At 41.5% G+C, this 23,152-nt stretch overlaps 1 protein-coding gene across 3 annotated transcripts in view; it reads right to left on the reverse strand.

Annotated features, from left to right (window-relative positions):
• LOC124594842 (leucine-rich repeat protein SHOC-2-like) overlaps positions 1-23,152 on the reverse strand; it is a 182,758-nt gene that overhangs the window by 10,508 nt on the left and 149,098 nt on the right. The gene's annotated exons all lie outside the window — the stretch shown is intronic.

A 23,152-nucleotide genomic window follows, 5' to 3' on the forward strand; every position in this document is an offset into this window, starting at 1 on the left:
TGCTAGGACAACGAACAACACATAGCTCTGTATTTTTAAACTCTGATATAAATCATTAGAAAATATTATTTTCCACTAAATCAGATCTATGATATGGATGAAACATGTTTTCAGACAGTCCCAAAGAACATGCCTAAATATGTTGCTCCTGTAGGCAAGAGAGAGATTTCAAATATGTTTCAACTGAGCAAGGTAAAACAATGACTATCAAGTACTGTATGACTGCTGCAGACTGTTTCTCATATTTGCTTGGAAAAGACAGAATCCAATTCTGATCAAAGATGCCCCAACTAGATTTGGAATGGCTGTGACTGATTTAGGTTACATGAACACAGACATATTTCTTGCATATTTGGAGCACTTCAGGAAGCACACCAGTGCAACCCAGTCTTGCTGATATTAGATAACCATATCTCATACATTTCCCTGCAAGCAAACACCTAGACAAAATGTAACAACTTTCACAGGCTCAGTCTGCCACCATAAAGCAGTCACATACTGCAGCCCCTTGACCAGAACCTCTTGAAAGCTCTTATGAGTTGTTATGATGCCCTGTGTGATCACTGATCAGCACCACACCTCAGTCAGCTATTTACCAAGTATCATGTTGCTGGTCTGGTAATTCACTTGATCCTCGTATTTTCATCACAGAAGATTTCTTGCCAGCTGAAGTGACAGACCAAGAAAAGTAGATGCAGCTAATCATCGTATTTAAAGCAATTCTGAGGCCTTATGATAACAATGCTCTCTCTGATAAAACAGATAGATCTTCTGATCCAAAAAGTAATCAGGATGAACCAACTTCAGAGATCCTAGAACCTGCCTCTTTGTCTTACAATGACCAATTTGAACTTTTCCAGCTAAACTTCAAATCTACTCTGCTCCGCTCTACCATCCAAAAAACTTGTTTGAAGATGAAACAGACACTAACAGCACACACACACACACACACACACACACACACACACACACACACACACACACACAGAGAGAGAGAGAGAGAGAGAGAGAGAGAGAGAGATCACCAGTCTGGTGACTTTCTAAATGATGGTACATAACTATACAGAATATCTACCCAGACAACACTATTCTCAGCAACAGGTGAATAATCTTTCATCAGTGCAGAAGACATTATGCAGAAATGATCAAAACTAATTCAAAGAATTTCTGCACTTTTTCAACATAAAATTGTTCTTTATAATGATCTGAGTGATACTGGACAATCTTTATAATAATGTCAAAAATGATGTTTTTTGTGATCATTTGTTATTTCTTTAATACAATACCCTGTAACATAAATTTAATGAGCTTTAGTAGATTTCTGCAAATTTCCATGGATCTTTGCCCCATCTCATGGCAGTATGTATACAAGCTACATAGTATTGCCTTTTCCATTTAAGTACCTGGAATCTTGAAACTTTCTGGCAGGTTAAAACTGTGTCCTGGACCTGAGACTCAAAATCGGGACCTTTGCCTTTCGTGGGCAGGTGCTGTATCAACTGAGCTCCATCAAAACTTCACGGAAGTTCTTCTGCAAAACTTGTACTCCTAGAAGAAAGAATATTTCAGAGACATGGCATAGCCACAGCATGGAGAATGTTTCCAGAATGAAATTTTCACAATGCAGTGGAGTGTGCTCTGATATGAAACTTCCTGGCAGTTAAAACTGTTGCCAGACTGAGACTCGAACTCAGGACCAGTTTTACCCTGCAGGGAAGTTTCATATCACCACATACACCACTGTGAAGTGGAAATTTCATTCTGGAAACATCCTCCAGGCTGTGGCCAAGTCATTTCTCCAAAATAGCCTTTCTTCCAGGAGTGCTAGTCTCATAAGGTTTGCGATAGAGCTTCTGTGAAGTATGGAAGGTGGGGGACTAGTTACTGATAGAAGTAGTAAAGCTTTGAGGATGGGTCATGAGTTGTGCTTGGGTACATCAATCAGTAGAGCGCTTGCCTGGAAAGCAAAGATCCCAAGTTCTAGTCTCAGTCTGGCACATACATTTAATCTGCCAGGAGTTTTTATATCAGCATATATTCTGCTGCAGGGCGAAAAACTCATTCTGTAAACAATCTAACCTTTGTGATCCTCCTCCTGGTTATAGAGATGAGATGAAGTGGTACTAACCTATTTCCATATCTATATGTACATGATTACTATTCACACTTTTGTCTTTGGCGGAGTGTTCATAGAGTCACTTTCAGACTATTTCTTGACCTTCCACTCCTCAACAGCACATGTGAAAAATGAACACCACTGTATTTCCCTCCGAGTTTTAATTTCTCATATTTTATTACAACAATCATTCCTTCTTGTGCACATGGGAGCCAACAGGTTTTTTTCCTTCAGAGGAGTATGTTGGTGACTGAAATTTCCTGAAAAGATCTTCTAATTGAAACATATCTTTGTTTTAATAACTGCCACTCTAACTCATGCAGCTCTCACCTATTTTGTGATAACACAAAATGAGCTGCCCTTCTTTGAACTTGTTGCATCTTCAAAGTTCTCTGCCAATAAAATGCAGTCTTTATTGTGACTTCTCCACATTATTTTCTGTGTGACAGTTCCAGTTTCAGTTGCTTCTAACTGGAACCCCTAGTTATTTGGTTGAATCCACAACCTTCAATTTTTCCCATGCTCATGTAGAGGATCTCTCACTTTTTATTGTGTAGGGTCACTTGACATATTTTGGACAATGCAAGTGTCTTTCCTGAATCATTTTTCAATTTGGTCTTCTATGACTTTACCAGACAGTAAACAACAGCATCACCTGAAAATAATTTAAAAGTACTGCTCAGATTGTCTCCTAAACCATTTACATGGATTATGAACAGATGGGCTGTAACTTCTCATTAAAACTGTGACTTTTCTCACAGGAGATCGCAAATCCAATCATAGAACTAATATGATATTCCGTAGGTAAGGAATATGATTAGAGGTAGCTTCTCAAGTAAGGCAACAAAAGCCTTCTAGAAATATGGAACCAACTTGAGATTCCCTGTCCATAACACTCATTACTTTATGTTGACAAAAAGACAGTTGTGTTTCACAAGAATGACGTTTTCTGAATCTGTGCTGGTTATGTGCCAATAAACAGTTTCCTATGAAGTATTTCTTGATACTGGAATACAGTACATGTTCGAAAATCCTGCTACAAATCAATGCCTAAGATATAGTTCTACAACTCAGCAGATTATGTCTATTTCCTTTTTTGTGCATTGGAGTGACCTGTACAACTTTCCAGCATTTAGGACAGATTTTGTTGAGCAAGTGGCTGTATATCAGTTCAAAAAATTGGTGGATCTATTTCATCAGGATTCTCTGAAAGGAATCAGCTGGTATATAATCTAGATCAGAAGACCTGCCTTAATTAAGAGGTATGTATTGCTTCGCTGCACCAAGGGTATCTACTTCAAAATGACTACACAGCCATCATTCCACCACCACACCCAGTCTTTCTATTTCTCTCCTTTTCTGCTACTATCCAACCTCCCCACCTCTCCCCTGCCCCAAGTCTAACCTGCAGCACTTCACTGTCCACCACCCCCACCATTCTATCCCTTGCCCTCCCTGCTCCAGCTTCCTCCTTACCCTCACCCAGTCGTCACCCCCATCATGCACTGGTGCTGCTGCTCGCAGTGTGGTTTCAGTTGCCTGAGACTGCAGTCGTGCGTGTGAAGTGCGTTTGCATGTGTGTGTGTGTGTGTGTGTGTGTGTGTGTGTGTGTGTGTCAGTCTATTGTGTGCTGTGTGTGTGTGTGTGTGTGTGTGTGTGTGTGTGTGTGTGTGCATATGTCAGTCTATTGTGTGCTATTCGACCTAAAATTTTGCTTTGCATATCTTGATGACATTCTTGTGTTCAGCTCCTCTGTCGAGGACAACATTCAACATGTGCAAACTGTTATGAACACTCTCGCGGCAGCAGACATCGAGACCAACCAGGACAAATTGCAGCTACATCAACCCGCTGTCACTTTTCTTGGTTTTCGGGTCTCTGCCGATGGCATTTCACCGCCCCGTGAGAAAGTACAAACAATACTAAACCTACCCAGACCTTCATCACTCATAGAGCTCCGGCGCTTTCTGGGGACAGTTAATTATTATCGCCAACATCTACCTCGGGCTGTGGAAATTCAGGCTACACTGATGGATGCCTTGGCAGGCACCAACACTTCTGGATCTCGGCCCATTCCATGAACCCCTGCCATGACTGACTCTTCCACTGCCCTCAAAAATCTTCTTGCCGAGGCCTGCACCATCGCGCATCCTCATCCCAATGCGCAGCTTTTCATCACCACAGACGCAAGCGATACTGCCATCGGTGCTGTCGTTAGCCAGACAATCGACGGCCAAACTTCGCCTCTGCAGTTCTTCTGACACGCGCTCACCAATGTACAATGGAAATATTCCGCGTTTGACAGGGAGTTGCTCACGGTCTATGAAGCGATTAAGCATTTTAAGACTAACGTTGAGGGAAGCCGTTTCTATGTTTTAACGGAACACAGACCCCTGGTTGTGGCTATTACAAACCCGCCAGCTGACCTGCCTCCTCGCCGCTTCAGATACATGGACTTCATATCTCAGGTCACCACTGATGTCAGACACATAAAGGGTGCTGACAATATAGTTGCTGATTTCCTTTTACAAGTCAACGCCGTGCATTTGCTGTTAGACCTCTCTGAACTGGCTAACCTCCAACCCACCGACAAGGAAACACAAAACCTGATTTCAGAATCTACTTCTTCACTACACTTTGTCCGCACCACCTTCCCTGGCATTTCTGGTGAGATCTGGTGCGACAACAGTACAGGCACATTACGCCCCCTCATCCCAACCATGCTCCATCGAGCTGTCTTCAAGGCATTGCATAATTTAGGCCACCCTGGTGTTCGTGCATCCGCCCGCCATGTAGCAGAGTACTTTGTGTGGAGAAATGTCAACAAGGACTGCCAGCAAAGGATATGCACCGGCGTCACGTGCCAATGCTGCAAAGTACACAAGCACACTTCGCCCCCTCCCTTGGCGCCTATTCGATCCCTCCTGGGCATTTCCAGCATATTCACATTGAAACTGTCGGCCCTCTCTCCCTCTCTAATGGCTTTCGTTATGTTCTCTCATCTATTGACCGAACAACTTGCTGGGTCGAGGCTGTCTCCCTCCCCAATATTATGGAAGAAACTGTTGCTCGAGCTTTCGTCGAGTCATGGGTATGTTCGGATGTCCAGCTATCATCATGACTGACCATGGCAGACAATTTGAGTTGGCCCTGTACAACGACATTTGTAACATTTGCGGAATCCGGCACATCCATACCACAGCATGTCACCTGCAAAGTAACGGGCTAGTCGAGGGCTGGCACCTCACTTTCAAGGTGGCTCTTCAATGCCACGACTCTCTATGGGCGGAGGCCCTTCCCCTTTTTTGCTCCCCTCCAACCTCCATATACCGGCCCGTGCCGAGTTCTCCGGCACTCAGCCAACACCTATGACATCCAGATGAAAGATTCAGCTTTTACAGTCTCTCACAACAGACTTAAGCCTGCTCATGTCGAGCCTTCTTCTACCCCCCTTCAGGCCACGAACACGCCACTCAGTCGTGGCTAACGACGCTCCGACCACTCCCTCCACGATGGACTTACACACTCGATCGAGTGACTTACAGCTCCAATCGTCAAGCTCTCCTCCGACTTCACCCTCTACTCCGGTCTCATGCACTGCGTCGTGTGACCACATGCTCCCCACGTCGAGCTTACCTATGATCACGCCCTCACTGCCGGGCCCTTCGCCGATCCCTTTGACCTCTCCACTGTCGCCTGCCTCACCCGTCAACATTTCTTATGCCCCCCCCCCCCCCCCCCCCCCCGTCTTGAACATGGCCTCGCTCGAGGTGTTTGTGCCTGTCCCCCCGGACATAATCCATGACATCTCAATAATACTGCCTGATTATACACTGTTCGTCGTGTGTTTCTCTTCATCCAGTGCTCATGACACAACCTCCACCATACCCTGCTACCTGGTGAAATGTGTTCCTCTCCAGCCCGACGTCGACCTGGACATGCTTCGTGTGTTCACCACGCCCACCGGAGACATCTTCATCGTCACTCCGTTCCACCCGCAAACCGCCGGCCTACCTGTCGCCGCACAACCAGCACACCCAGTAAGACACCCGGCTCGCTTCAACGACTTCCAGGTTCGGTAGCCAGCCGAACCTTCCTTCACGACATCTACCCTCACAGCTCCCTGATGATGCCGTCAAGCTGACCGTGATCCGGCTCCCATGGACCACCCCTGCCAATGCCATAGTCACCCCCCCCCCCCCTCCCCCCACCCCCCGCAGCCTCTCAAGATTACTCTGTACTGTGTGTGTGTGTGTGTGTGTGTGTGTGTGTGTGTGTGTGTGTGTGTAAGGGGGGGGGGGGCTATTTAGGGCCGATGAAATTGACACCAACATCGATTTTCATTCATCTTTGGACTCTAAGCTTTATCTTTGACTGTTCTGCCATGTTCGTTGAGTTCTTTGTGATCCTTGGATGTGTTAAGGTTAATAAATGAACTACTGCTAAATGGGTGTGATTATTGGTGCAACCAACCCGGTAATCCTCCTCAAGTTGATCCTGACCTTTCCACCCTTGGAATCAGCAGTCTCGATGATTACAAAGTCATCTGAGCCTATGATTCAGGCCTCTATTTGGCTCCGTAACAGAGTACTGTGATCAATCCTGTAAACAGTGCTGCACATAGTGAGCTCTGTCTTCATGTTGCAAGCAAGACTGACTGTACCATTTAAGATAGCCACCAAAAACCAGAGTGAATCACTTTTTATCTGAAGTAACATGTATGGTTGATACTGTCATGAGCCACTACCTGCAGCTGGCTGTACTCTGTGCTCTTCATGGCATCTGGAAGGACCTGTTATACATCATTTATAACATGAATGCCCCTGGTATGCACAGGGTGCACCCTGGATTTCTTCACCTTCTTGGCAGCCATACCCTAATGGGCTCCATCAAATGCCAAACATTACTAAACTTCCGTCCTAATGAATGCCCAGACATGGCAAGCCAAAGGCTTCCTCTGAAATGGAGCAACTGACTGCAGCTGGCTCAGAATCTTTACCAGTTACAGATGGCACATGAAACTAGTTTGTCAAACTGGGGAGCATTTTGATTGGTCTTATGAAAGTATTTACTGCCTACCGCACCTTGAAACAACCTCCCACTCAACCACAGGTAAATGGCCATGCAATAACTGCACTGAGCACAGTGGTGGAACAGTTGGGGGACATGTGGGACATACTGCACATTTCTTGGATCCCTATGTTAGATCTCCCACAGTGATGTCCATCGGCAACAGCCTCCAGCTGCTATTCTCTGACCTATAGCTTTGGAATAGTACAACAGATCTCTGAAGATTTATTTTGATTTTTATGGCTGTGCTCGGAACAATAACTTCCACCAGTAGTAAGGCTGCATTAATTCACTTGATGAGGAACAATAAAGCATAGTGTATTTGTTTCTCATTTACAGGTTCATTATATCGTAGCAAGAATAAAATGATTCCCTTTAATTTCATATATGTATAGATGGCAGCAAATGATGGTGACAAGTTATGAGAAGTGTGCAACAGATTACTAAAACCCATGGAACTAAGTGTGATTCATGGACTATGGTGTGGGAACTTCTTTATGTTACTCACCATACTTTTGGAAGTTATCCCCGCAGGGAAATATCAACAGTCTGTGAGTGGAAGCAGCCATATTGACAGCAAAAATGGCATTAACAAGCACAAAAGTTCTGATATACAAGATGATTAGGGATGTGGAAATGGATTAATAATTGCTTGAGTAATTGGAAAAATTGATTGGAAAGAATAATTGACAAAATTTTGAAGGTAATTTATGAATCTGTGCACAATCTTGGGTGCACTTTAACTGATACCAATAGCATTACATTCAAGGTCAATAAACATAATTTGCATTACTTACTGCTGCTTCCAGTAGTGTGCAGTGCCAAATAATCACCACAAACATTAAAATCATTGATCTTTACATTAATTCCATTGTGTTTAGTCTTGATTGTGACAATGTTGATGCAGAAATGCTCCTCCAGATACTGCGTAAATTACTTTTGTCTGCACCAAACCTCTTGATGCAGGATCTTGGCGGTGAGTGAAATGATGAACAGATAGGATTTGAACTCTTAACCATGTGAATAAATATTCCTTTTTCAATACCTTTTTGTAATAGTTTTAATGAACGGTTAAAATACACATTTTTAACAATGCAGGTACGATGGATCCAAGCATAGATCTGTACGCTACCACTTCCCGAAACAAAAGGAGGAAGATACGGGAATTAATAAACTGAAGAGCATATTTCTTACTTTGTTTCATACAGATATTTAATGATGTATAAAAACATTATCCTTGCCACAAAACAACTCATTAATTTAACTTTGGTGGTGTCTGTAACTCATTCAGTTTAGATATAGCTTATATATATAAGAAAAGAAAAGAACAAAAAAATAATATGATTCAATACAACTGTCCCCCACTGTGCACTGATGTCATACAGAGGTGTACAGTGTCTGATCTTATTTCCCTTTTTGAGGTTTCATAATCCTGTCCAGTATAGGTATTTTTGGTCATTGGAGTTATCCTGAATGGGTATTGATTTATATGGGCATGTCAGCTTCTTTTAACACATACATATATAAGTATTCTCTCCTAACAAAGTTCATGCTGTAACGATATAGTCCCATTATTGTCAGTCAGCATCTGGACAGTGTTTAGCTTGTGAAGTATGCACGTGCAGGCCAATGTCCGTTATCATCACAGTTTGCGCTCACATGTTCAATATGAGGCCAGGAGTGTCTGTGTCATGCATTTACAGGAGCTTTCACTGTACAAATTCGTGAAGCTCGTGTTCAGAGACATGATCCTTTGTGAAATCTTTGATGTGGTGACAACTGGTTTCCGTATCAGCAGTCCAAGGAATTTATTTCACCTCTTCACTCTCATTTGTTCAGTGGGGAGACCAGCCGTACATCCAACATCCAACAAAAAGGTAAGTTCCTTGCTCCTTTTATGATGTTGTCAAACACAGAAAATTCACGTTACATTAACTACTGCCATTTTTAGTTTACCACACATGCACTCATGTATTCTTTTAACACACATACACTGAACACTTTGTAGCCAAGTTTTGTATGTTTTTGTGCTTTGTCCTTTTCACATACTGTACAAATAACATAATAAAATACAAATACATTTACAAAACACACTTATCCTATTCATTTGCTGACATGCCATTATTGTCGCTCATATACACTCCTGGAAATTGAAATAAGAACACCGTGAATTCATTGTCCCAGGAAGGGGAAACTTTATTGACACATTCCTGGGGTCAGGTACATCACATGATCACACTGACAGAACCACAGGCACATAGACACAGGCAACAGAGCATGCACAATGTCGGCACTAGTACAGTGTATATCCACCTTTCGCAGCAATGCAGGCTGCTATTCTCCCATGGAGACGATCGTAGAGATGCTGGATGTAGTCCTGTGGAACGGCTTGCCATGCCATTTCCACCTGGCGCCTCAGTTGGACCAGCGTTCGTGCTGGACGTGCAGACCGCGTGAGACGACGCTTCATCCAGTCCCAAACATGCTCAATGGGGGACAGATCCGGAGATCTTGCTGGCCAGGGTAGTTGACTTACACCTTCTAGAGCACGTTGGGTGGCACGGGATACATGCGGACGTGCATTGTCCTGTTGGAACAGCAAGTTCCCTTGCCGGTCTAGGAATGGTAGAACGATGGGTTCGATGACGGTTTGGATGTACCGTGCACTATTCAGTGTCCCCTCGACGATCACCAGTGGTGTACGGCCAGTGTAGGAGATCGCTCCCCACACCATGATGCCGGGTGTTGGCCCTGTGTGCCTCGGTCGTATGCAGTCCTGATTGTGGCGCTCACCTGCACGGCGCCAAACACGCATACGACCATCATTGGCACCAAGGCAGAAGCGACTCTCATCGCTGAAGACGACACGTCTCCATTTGTCCCTCCATTCACGCCTGTCGCGACACCACTGGAGGCGGGCTGCACGATGTTGGGGCGTGAGCGGAAGACGGCCTAACGGTGTGCGGGACCGTAGCCCAGCTTCATGGAGACGGCTGCGAATGGTCCTCGCCGATACCCCAGGAGCAACAGTGTCCCTAATTTGCTGGGAAGTGGCGATGCAGTCCCCTACGGCACTGCGTAGGATCCTACGGTCTTGGCGTGCATCCGTGCGTCGCTGCGGTCCGGTCCCAGGTCGACGGGCACGTGCACCTTCCGCCGACCACTGGCGACAACATCGATGTACTGTGGAGACCTCGCGCCCCACGTGTTGAGCAATTCGGCGGTACGTCCACCCGGCCTCCCGCATGCCCACTATACGCCCTCGCTCAAAGTCCGTCAACTGCACATACGGTTCACGTCCACGCTGTCGCGGCATGCTACCAGTGTTAAAGACTGCGATGGAGCTCCGTATGCCACGGCAAACTGGCTGACACTGACGGCGGCGGTGCACAAATGCTGCGCAGCTAGCGCCATTCGACGGCCAACACCGCGGTTCCTGGTGTGTCCGTTGTGCCGTGCGTGTGATCATTGCTTGTACAGCCCTCTCGCAGTGTCCGGAGCATGTATGGTGGGTCTGACACACCGGTGTCAATGTGTTCTTTTTTTCATTTCCAGGAGTGTACATTATAGTCTGTAACATATTCTCTTCCCTTTTTATGTATAGGGTCATTACTTGTCATTTTGTTTTAGTACATTTTGTTAGATTTCGTTTTTGTTACATTATTCAATTCCAATTACATGAGTACACATTTTACTCTCGTTTGGTTATACATGCTTCCTGTAACTTTCATACAAAAATAGATTCTGTTTTCATTTATAGAATTATTTGACTTACATTTCATTACAATTTACTATCACTCCGTGTTGGAGAATATGTATCAAATCAAAAGAATCAAAGATGCAAACAGTAGTTGCTACAATAGATACTACTCACTGCTCAGATAACCACACATGGCCTCGCCTCTCTAGCATTCTCCAGGAAGGATCTACTCACTACACGGTTGTGGAAATTCCATAGAAAGGTATTTATGTGCTCAGTTACGTCTTGTTAATAGGCTTAACTGTAATTCCAAGAACAAAGTAGTTTGTTGTTTATAAACACAACTCAAATCTGACGATACCAGTTGTAGCAAAATACTTATTCAATGTTTAAAAGTGCAGCACAGTATTTACTTGTTATCTTCATTGTAAAAAGGATAACTATTTCATGTGATGAGGTTTACAGAGTTGTATCGTCAATACAATATGTTACATATAATGAGTGTAAAACAATGTTTACATAGGTAATAAAACATGCATAAAAGTTTCAATGTAATTCCGGTGTTTGACACTTTCATAATAGTTGACACTCGCTCCAGTTAGGTTTCGGTGCTAGATTATTTTGTAGTACTCAACCTTAGTTCAGCATTGTGATATGCAACATACTGCAACTGTTTTCTTCTTCACATACATTTACAGTATCACGTTCATACGTATCATAAACTTACAACTCTACTTACTTGTGGTGCGGTCCTTTCTTATGTTTACATGGTACCTAATGCTTTACAAGCATTTATCTTTCTGCACTTTAGGATGTGTCGATGCATCATTCCCTAGATGAAAAAACTTAATACTAACTCAAAACTAAATCTTCACAGATTTATGAGAAGCACCCAGAACTGTATGGACAGTGATACTGAGCAATGAGAATGTCAATTGGCTTTACAGCTGCAGTACATAATGCCATTGCCAGCAAACTTTAGGAGAGCAAATAAACCGGACTGTGAAAGTGCTGCTAATAAGACTTTGTTGTGACCGACACAAACAGAGCTTTTATAATAATGAACTTTGCTGGCATTGATATTCGGGTGGTGGGACTGTTGTCTTTCCCATTCTATCAAGCCATGAAAGTGGAAACTTAAATGAACTGTGCAGCATATCTGACTTTCAATGACGTTACAGAAGTTTGAACTGCAAGAACATAGTGGACATTGCTTGCAGTGTGCATCACGTAAAAGAACAATTTTATGAACTGTGTATTTGTGGCTACAGCTATATGAATTTGACGAACTGTGTAGTTGTGGACAAAAGCATCATGGACAGTGCACAGAGTGTATAAACAAATGCTGTCTATGTAATGTGCTTTACAACAGGGGACATGTCAGCAATGGTCACATACGAGCGTCGTATGGTTTGTTAATTGCTACTGGGTTACTGATACAGCTGTGCAGAAACTTTGTTCGCATTTCGACAGAGAAGATTAACAAGTGGAACTGCCTTATCCTGCTCACAACCTCATAACCCACCAACGTCATGCTGCCCAGCATAACGCTTCATATGCAACGAAAAGTTAAGATAGTTTGCCAAATGCTATTCCCTGATACAGCTGTGCAGAAACTTTGTTCGTATTTCGACAGAGAAGATTAACAAGTGGAACTGCCTTATCCTGCTCACAACCTCATAACCCACCAACGTCATGCTGCCCAGCATAACGCTTCATATGCAACGAAAAGTTAAGATAGTTTGCCAAATGCTATTCCCTGATCTTAAAACTTTCTTTCACTATTAAAAGTAGTAGAATTGTGGACTATATTCAAATCAATTCTTTGCTTGTTTATGTTTGCTTTCTGATATCGAAAATAAAAGTACCATTAGTGAACTAATAGTTGCACGGTAGTCATTGTTGAAACACCAGTAAATATAGATGTCTTCCTCTCATTAGAACTATTTCTCCTTGCATGTCAAAATTCTTGCAGCTGCGTTATTTTAGGTGATTTTATGTATTGTTATGAGTGCAGCAATGTGATAGTGACTGAAAGAGTATTTTGTTGCAAAATATGGCTGCCTACATAAATTACGGTGACTGCCATAATTGCCTGAGATCCAACCAATGACATAAAAGTTGCCATTTCACCATTGGTGCATTTTCTGCTACGAGTGTGAATCATATACGTCAGGTGTCAAAACAGATGGGGAATGTTTACACAGTATTAGAAGCTTTGATATTGTATTGCTGTGAGTCATAGTACTGAGAGATGTTGGTTACACTCAAAAGTGGGTAGGTGTAAGGTGAACCCTCCAGTGTCCATGTAATTATTAAGTGTTGTATGTGATTCACATACCTTTCCTAAATTCTGTCAGATTTTGTCTTTGATGTTTTTTTAGTTTCATAGGGTATATACACAATTTTGTTGACTCAGGTTATTTTCAGAGCAGCTTCTTGTAAACATTTGGTTTTTCAGTTCATAAATAAAGTGGGATTGTGATCAATTGAGAAGTATAACAAATAGTTTGGTTTTCCACCTAGAGTTCTGGGCGACTTCATAGTTCAGATTTTGATAATTATGTTTCCTATGGGGTGAGATCATCACATATGGTGTCATGTTGTGATAGGACAGTGTTTTAGTAATACTGTCTCTTTGAACCTAACCTTAGGATTGGAGTTTGAAATTTGGAGGGGTGAAAATTGTATTGTTTTGTTTTGTATGGGTTTCCTTTTGTAGACAAAACGAAAATCAAAGAGGATGAGTGTGTAGCTATTTTCAAGGGGTGGGAAAGTGAGCAGGGCAAAAGTAAAGAAGAAGAGTTTGTAATTGAAAAGGTAGATAAAGAATCAGAAATTAAAGTGGAACCAGGTGTCAAAAGAAAAGTAGAGGAGAAGGGAGGAGTAGAAAGTATGTTGTCATTGCTGCTAGCAGAGGTGAAAGGAGTGAAAGAAAGAGTAGATTAAGGGGCAGAAAGAAATAAGGGACGAGGTGAAAGAAATCAGAGAAGGGATGGAAAAGGGGCAATGAGAGATGAGAGAAGGTTTACAGAAAGAAATCAAAGAAGTGATGGAAAAAGGGCAGAAAGAAATAAAGAAAATAAAAAAGGGCAGGATGAAATGAAAGAGGTGCCGAAACAGATGAAAAATTCAGTCGAAGATTGAAAGACTTCAAGAAGGAATTGGAAGAGGGGTTAGAAAGTAAGGTGTCTGAGGTCACGTTGGATGTGGGTAAAGATTTTGCAAAGTTCAAAGATGATTTAAAGAGATGTTTAAAGACACAGAATTTGAATTTAAAAAAATGAGGAGGTGGTAAAGGGAAAGGTAGAATGCTTGGATAAAAATGTTGAAGCCCAAGCTAATGAGTGTAAACAAGGGAGAATCAAAGTGAAAGGGTATTGTGTCAAAATTTTCAAAGAATATAGCCAAAAGACTGAGGCAGGAGTGGAACAAATTAAAGAGACCACTACTGTGATTGAAAATAGGGTGGGGACTTTAGAAAGGACAGTACAAGATAGGAATTATGCAGCTTCATCTGTGGTAGTGCATGTGAGAGATGGTAGTAGTTTTAATAAGATAATGTTTGACCCTAGGGGTAATGTGCACCCTGTGTCTTTTATAAACAGTCTAAAAAGTCAGTTTACTGTGGAGTGGAAAGAGAAAAATAAATTGAGGACGGCTAGTGCCTGTCTAAAAGGTGAAAGTTTGGATTGGGGAGCTAAAGCACCTGATAAATATGAAACTTTTGAGGAATTTGAGTCAGCTTTTGGGGGAGAGTACTGGTCCAAAGAGAAACAAAGTGATGTTATTGAAGCCTTTAAGAAGGCCCCATGGTACGATAGGAGAAATAGAGAAAGTATGCAGTAGTACTGTGAGAGGTGGATCAATAAATTGAAGCATTCGGATGGTACTTTGAGTGATAGGGATACAATAGAGATTTTAATGGGAAAAAAGGTGAGGATTGATAAGACATAATAATAATATGGAAGATTTTCTGAATAGAGTGAGGGATGTATATAGATGGCAGACAAATTCTTCATTTCATGAGAACAGAGATTATAAGTGGTACCAGGAAAACAGAGATCAGGCTAACAGATTGAATCAAATAACTGTGCGAGGTAGAGGAGGAGGAGGTAGAGGAAGTTTTAGGGGTAACAGTAGAGGTCAGGAAAGATGGGGAGAATTTCATCCAGGAAACAGTATCCCACAACAGTAAGGGCCCAGGCTGGGGTGGGTCACATATCAGGGTCCACTAATATGGCAAGATGCCACAATGAGGCAATGTGTTTAACAGTCTGTAATGATACTAATAATGCTAATGGAGGTGATAGAAGGTGTAGAAGTCAGAACTGGTGATTGAAGTTTCTTATAGGAGTAATGAGGAGTCAGCAGATTTTTGTATGGAGATGTTTTCCCATATGTATGATGGTGTAAGAGAATATGAAGAGAGGCAGGGAGGTAAAAGAGAAGATACTACAATACAAATTGCAAGTGTTGGGAGTGAAGAAAAAGGAGATAGTGAGAGTAGTTGTAGTTATGAAGAGGGAGAGGAGGTACAAAGGGATACATTTCTTTTACGTGGTAGTTTGCAGGAAAATGGTAATAAAGGAGGGCAAATTTCTGATGTTATTGGGGGAGAAACTTCTACAAATTCTTTGAACCACAATGACAAAGAAAACAGATAGGAAGAAGTTAGTCTGTTCATCATTGGTAAGGGTAAAGGGGTGATGACTTGCAATATGGAAGAAAGAGGTTTCTGTGTGATTTGGAAAGAGTTGGAAAAGGTGGAAAATCCAGAATTAGGTTGTGGAGACTGGAAACACAGCAGTATTGAGGAAGAATTATTGCATGAGGGAAAGGATGTTGATGATATTAAAGCTGGGCAACCTTTTGTAAAAATAAGGGTCTATGGTAGGGAAGAGAAAGATCTTTTAGACACTGGTAGTGAAATTAGTGCAGTAGCTGATGAATTTTATAATTATATGAAGGATGATAATGAGCTAATGGATGTGCCAGTGTTAGGATTGAAAATAATTGGTGCTACAGGTAAACTGAGTAAAGTTGTTAAATGTAAGATTACTTCAGATTTTGGACTTGGGGCAATTTTTTTGTGGAACTTGCATTGGGTGTTAATATTATCCTGGGCATGGATTAGTTAATGGATTGCAAAGCAGAGATTAATTGTGGAGATAGTTTCATCAGTTTTGAGAGTGACGGATCAGAAACAATGGTGCATTTTAATGGTATGGTAATAGATAAAAATAATCTAGTAGGGCAGTTGAAGATGAGATTGATGCCAGTAGGAGTTGATGTTGGGGATTTAGAATTGAACTAGATTATGGTAATAGTGAAGATGAAAAGGTAATACTTGAGAAGAACTGAAGGTCCAAATTGACAAAGTAGAAGGGTTAAGTGAGCACCAGAAAGAGGAGTTAAGATAAGTTTTGTGGATAAATAGAGAAGTATTTTCAGATAAGCCAGGTGAAGTTAAGAATTTTGAGTGCAAATCAGATGTGAAACCACATGAGCCTTTTGTAAGAAAACCTTTTTCTATCCTGTTTGCATTGAGGGAAGGAGTGTATACGGAAACTGAGAGTATGGTAGAGTGTGGTGTCATAGAGAGAAGTAATAGTGAATATAACAGCTCGTTGATAGTAGTGGGTAAAAAGGATAGCAGTGTGAGGGTGTCATATATTCTAGAATGTTGAATACTATAGTGAGTAAAGAAACTGATCACCCAGAGAATATGGATGGAATATTGCAATAATATTTTAATATGAATTATATGACGAGTCTGGATCTGACAGGGGGCTACTGGCATATTCCACTTGTAAAGGAGTACAGGAAGTATACTGCACTCTTGGTGAATGGGAAGTGTTACCACTATACTGTGGTTCCTTTTAGTTTGAAAATTAGTGTATTAGTGTTCATATGAGCTCCCGACCAAGTCTCAGGACCAGAGTTCAGTTTAAAAATAACAGTGTATGTGGATGACCTAGTAGTTGCCACAGAAACTTGGGAAGAGCATTTTAACTTACTGACCGAGGTATTTCAGGCTTTGATAGAAGGAGGCATGACCCTGAGACTTAAGAAATGTGAGTTGGTAAGAAAAGAGATAAAATTCTTGTGTAGAATTCTATCCAGAGTGCCAATCTCCCAAGAAATGTAAGCAGTTGAAGTCTTTTCCAGGTTTGTGTAATATCTACAGAAATTTTGTGTCTGGTCAGGTGTACAACAACCAATAACTGAATAAGTTGTTGAGTCCTAAGGTAGCTTTTGCTTGGACAGATGAATGTGAGAAAGCTTTTAATCTTATTAAGGTGGCTTTGAAGGAACATAGAATTTTACACCATCTTGATCTCAGATGACCTTTTTCTTTAGGGACTGACTTCAGTGGATATGGTATCGGAGTGAAATTATTTCAGAATTTTGGGGATGATGAGAAGGAAGGCCATAAGATAACTGCCTTTGCAAGCAGGTCGTTGACTAAATATGAAAGAAATTATACTGTACCTGAATGTGAAGCTTTAGTGATTTGACTTGATTTATTTCGTGTTCCATAGGTCCAACTGTGTTGGATACACGAGGACGTGGAACGAGTCAGTTTTTTACAAATACAATTTGATAATCTTATAGCATATACAGAAATTTGAGTATATAATTATATAATAATTTATACAGTAAATTCTTTGGGCAGCAATACAGAAAAAGAAAATACATATTTTCTTAGAATCATTAAAACACTACAGAAAACAGATACAGAGCACACACAGATACAGAGCTCAGGTTAAATTAAATTCTTAGTGGCATTATGTCATCTTGTATTATATAATATTAAAATATTACAATTTATTTAGTTAAAAATTCATCTAGACTGTAAAAAGCTTTTTCTAGCAGAAATATTTTTAGTGCTTTCTTAAACTTACTCTTGTTATGAATCTTTGTCTTTATTTCGGGAGGAAGAGCATTGAAGAGTTTTGCTCCAGTGTAGTGGACACTCTTTTGTACCAAGCTCAAATTTCTGAGTTCACTGTGTACGTCATTCTTCCTCCATGTGTTATGCTCATGATAATTACTGTTTGGTTGAAATATATCTATATTTTTACAAACAAAACACACGAGAGAAAAAATATATTGGCATGTAGTTGTGTATATTTTAAGATTATGAAAACTATTTCTACACGAGTCTCTTGGGCGCAATCCACATATAATTCTTAAAGCTCGCTGCTGTGAAATGAACACTTTCCTTGCTAATGGCTGGTTGCCCCAAAAAATAATTCCTTACTCAATGAGAGGATGAAAATAGCCATAGTATGCCACTTTTGCAGTGTTAGGTTCAACACATGTAGTGACAACCCGTAAAGCATAGGTAGCAGAGCTAAGCCTCTTACAGAGATCAATAATATGTGAAGACCAGTTCATTTTCTTGTCAATGTGAACTCCAAGAAATTTTGTTGTTTCCATTCTAACTATTGGTTGATTACGACATGTCACACTTACCTCTCTCTCTTTTTCTGTTTTTGTACAGAATTGAATAAAGCTGGTCTTACTGGAATTTAATGAGAGACTATTCACCTTGAACTAGTTAACCACATCTGAGAGTATGTGATTAATGAGTTCCTCAAGATTGTTGTCTGTTCTACTGCTCATAAAAATTGTGGTATCATCAGCAAATAATGTAAATTTACACGGCAGGCTTGTACATGATGGTAGATCATTTATAAAAATCAGGAATAATAGTGGCCCAAGAATTGAGCCCTGAGGCACTCCACATGTAATGGAACTCCATTCAGAATCTGAGGAAGTGTCACATACTCCACCCGAGCTATTCAAGACAACTTTTTGTTTTCTGTCTTGGAGGTACGACTGTAGCCAATTGCCTGCAACACCACTTATTCCTACTAATTTTGCTTTTTGCAAGAGAATCTGGTGATGAACACAGTCAAATGCTTTGGATAAATCACCGAAGACACCAAGTGCTTGCATTTTTTCATTAAGGGTTTCTAGGACTTCATTTGCAAGTGCGTAGACTGCGTCTTCTGTTGAACGGCCCTTTTGAAAGCCAAATTGGCTCTTGCTGAGAACTCCATTCTTCACGAGATGATCAGTAATTCTTACATGTATTAGCTTTTCTAGAATTTTGGAGAAAGCTGTCAGCAAAGAGATAGGTCGATAGTTAGTTAGTTCAGCTTTATCGCCCTTTTTGTACAGGGGCTTCACAATGGCATACTTAAGTCTACTGGGAACAACACCTTTCTGAAGGGAAGCATTGAAAATGTGACAGAGAATGTCCCTTATCGACACACAAGAATATTTCAATAAATTACTAGATATATTATCAACCCCTGCAGAATTCGTACTTTTTAGAGACATGATGATAGTTTGGGGATTCAAACAATTCAGAAATTATCTAAGGGAAAACAAAACTATCATTTATACTGATCACAGAGCTCTCATATTTTTCAAGAAATTTAGGCTGATGCATTCACGGCTGACAAGGTGGACAGTATGTAGGCAGCAATTTGAGTATGAGATCAAATATGTCAAAGGTACACAGAACACAGTGGTGGACACATTATCCAGATTGCCACTATGAGAAAATGGCAGGTCAAGATTTAGAAAAAGAGCAAGTAAAGTTATTTTTAAAAAAAAGGAGTTCCTGGAGAAAGAAAATATTTGTGAATACACGAGGAGGTATCAGAATCATGATGAAGTATGGAAAATGGTAAAGAGAGACTTGGATATGCCAAATGCTAACAATAAGGTGCTGATGTACTATAAAGTACAGGGGAGAGCTTTATTTAGACGAACCAATGAAAATTCATAGGATTGGAAGGTGTGTTGGCCCAGTGAATACGCAGAAGACATAATTGATCACATTTGTGGCATCTCTGGCACAGAGTGCCCTATCTTTGGCACCTTCCTTCTTTGGACTAGTTTTCTTGTGTGATCTTCCGGTGCACAGATGTGTAACAGCCTTTCCTTGTTATATGTATGAGTGACCAATAAATGTGTATTCAATATTAAGTTTGTTATCTCTCAGCTAATCCTCCATGATAACCACAGTGGTGACCCCAACACTTTTGACGTCTCATCCAGTGTTATTTATGCTTGTTTTCACCTTTCGCTCACGCTGCGTGCCAGGCTGCATTGTTTACACCACAATGGACCTATCTGTGACTTTTGATGCAAGTGTAACTACCCGGGCTGCTGAAACATGTCACTTCAAGGTCACTCCCCAAGCAGTGTAGAGTTGGTAATATAACTAATGAAAAAGTGAGGAACATGAGGCGCCGCGTCTTCTGAAACAATAACAGCATCGAACAAAAGCCGGTTCGGGTGTCGACACTATCACGTTACTGGCTTCTGTGTAAACATTGTATGTTACTGCGTTAACACCTGCTGTTGTGTTGTGTTACCACCTTGACTACAGTTTTTGTTTGTTAAACAATGTCACCAAAACAATGTCGTTCAGCAAGCGACAATCCGTTGTGCTGTGGAGTGCCATTAAATAATCAGGCTTTGGAATTGCTATGGAGGACGCATGAGTTTTATGAGCAAGAAAAAGAATTTGTTTCTGTTCATGGGAATGCGTTGATTCCTGCGGATAAAGTTTTACCACCTTGACTACAGTTTTTGTTCGTTAAACAATGTCACCAAAACAATATCGTTCACCAAGCGACAATCCGTTGTGCTGTGGAGTGCCATTAAATAATCAGGCTTTGGAATTGCTATGGAGGACGCGTGAGTTTTACGAGCAAGAAAAAGAATTTGTTTCTGTTCATGGGAATGCGTTGATTCCTGAGGATAAAGTTTTAGAGCGTACGTCGAAAACTCTAGGATTCAGTGAAATAATAGTTATAAGGAAAGGGGTGCTGCTTAAAGATTTACAAGACAGTGAAGTAAACCGTGTGGAAGAAAGCCCCTGTGGGGGGAAGCAGTGTGTTTTTAAGTACTCCAGGAAAGAAAAAAAAAAGCAGCCTGGTCCTGTTACAGATATTGAATCTTTCCAATCTGATGCAATTCGTCGGCACATATATGGATACTATAAAAGGAAAGCATACCCCACAATAGTGAAGCTGATAATTTCTCTTAAAAGAAAGTGAACTTTTCTCAGGGGGGGGGGGGGGGGGGAACATGACTTCATACAATATTAAAAAGTATGGGCTTCCGTTTTAGGAAGTTAGATGGATGAAAACTGTTACTTGAAAAAGCTCATGTCATTGCAGCTCGTACCATTTTCTTACACAAAATTGTAGGAAAGCACATACATTCAGTCATATGGTTAGATGAGACCCGGGGTCAATGCTGGAGATCAGTTGAGAAATGCTGGACAGATGATACTCCGAATAGCAGCAGTCATCAGCCAACAGGAAGAGGATCCTGATTAATTGTGGCTCATGCAGGATCTTCAAACGGCCTGAAGGACTTCTAGTTTTTCGATCTAAAAAAACCAGTGACTATCATGAAGATATGAACCATCCACGGTTTAAAAATTTGTTGCTCCAGTTTAGTGTTCCAACAGTGTTTGTGATGCACTGTACTATTCCATGATTTTAGATAAAACTCCCACCATTAGTGACTGTAAAGAAACTATGGTGCAGTGGTTGAAAGCAAGAGACATTGCTGCGGACATGAGCATGACAAAGCTGTGCAAGTAAACAGAGTCACTTGGTAATTAGGCTACTGCCTTATCACTGCCATTTTAATCCAATTGAATTTGTTTGGAATGACGTCAAGACATACATTAGAAGTAACAATAAGACCTTTACTACAAAAGAAGTGGAAAGACTGATACATGAAGGTCTTGCTCCGCTACCTCATGGAGGAAAAAAGTAGACCATTTTGCTAAGCTCATATGAGAAGCACAGACTATAGATGGCATTATAAATGAAAAAGAACAATTAATGATTTCTCTTAATGATGATGAGGATGATGATGAAGACAATGGCTTTGGCATCGATTCCGATGATAGAGAAGGAGAACTGGATGGAATTGCACCATTGACGTCATAAATTGGCGAGTGTAAATGTATACAGAGTTAATTATTTCTCTCTGCAATCTGGCAGGCTATGCATGTTTTGCTTTATTTCTTTCTATGAGTGTGGATAGCGTGTTCTGTGGTATGCTTAGGTTTACATTATTATACGACGTTTTATGTGCAGCTATTATGGTAACGATTTGGAACAACTTTTCATAGATTTGTCATTAACTTCAGGCATTTTTATTTCCCGGTTTCATATACTATTAGATGCTTAGTCTCCATTGTCGTTCTCTCTATTGTTAGAAAAATGTAGTTTGTTGCACTTAACGTATAAACTTTGATTGTAGCTTACATTTACAAAACATATTTCGGAGTTGTGGGCATGTGCAGTGCCAGCTACTGGAACCAAGCAACCGCAGTATAGCCAACCACATGCAAGCTGTCAGGTGACATGTTTCGCCGGTCTGGGTAGGGCCCCATCAACTTTGCCACTTGTGACCATTAGTGGACAAGTGTACCTCCTACAAACCTGGTTAAAAGTGAACAGTTATTTATGCCCGGCCACGCCAGCAACCACCTAATCTTACCCAGTTCAACATGGCCACCACCTAGTGTGGCAGCACAATGACAGCGACAAAATGGACAGTGCACGCCGCCTAACCACAACATGGAGGACCTTCCAGTTAAGGACATTGTGGTTTATCCTTCATGTGCATCGTTATGTTCGGGATGGCTTGATGTGTCAGCAAAGTTCCAGGACTGTGAATTGAACATTTCTATGCACGGGGTAGCACATTCTCATTTACATAGTGTCACAGCAGCCCCACATGCACATTGTTTCGGTGAGGCCGGTCGCCTCGACCATGCCGGTTTCCACGACTGTTCCACTGTGATTGCACCACAACCATCTTCCACTTGCTTTCGTAATAGTGCCAGCTGTTCCACCTGCACTGTTTACCAGGTCTGCCACCCTGTGCCTCCACTGTGACTGCCCCCAGCGCTGGTCGTTACATCAGTGCGGATTTCTTCATCAGGTTTGCTGATTGGACGCACCTTGCTGGCTTATATGCGCACTGCCAACTCTGCCCCCTCTGTATCATGTGCTGCATGCAGCCACCGCCCCACCCAGACCTTGGGCGATGCACCGTTCACCACTACTGCACTTCCAGGCTCAGAGGCATCCTGCTCTGCCTGCACCGATCTCTGCCTGCCGCAGCTGACTCAACATATGTTACCAGGCAGGATCCCCAAGCTACCTGCATTGCAGAAAAACAACCCAAAAACTTGGTTCACCTTAGCT

This window comes from Schistocerca americana, chromosome 2, assembly GCF_021461395.2.
Source record: "Schistocerca americana isolate TAMUIC-IGC-003095 chromosome 2, iqSchAmer2.1, whole genome shotgun sequence".
Lineage (NCBI taxonomy): Eukaryota > Metazoa > Arthropoda > Insecta > Orthoptera > Acrididae > Schistocerca > Schistocerca americana.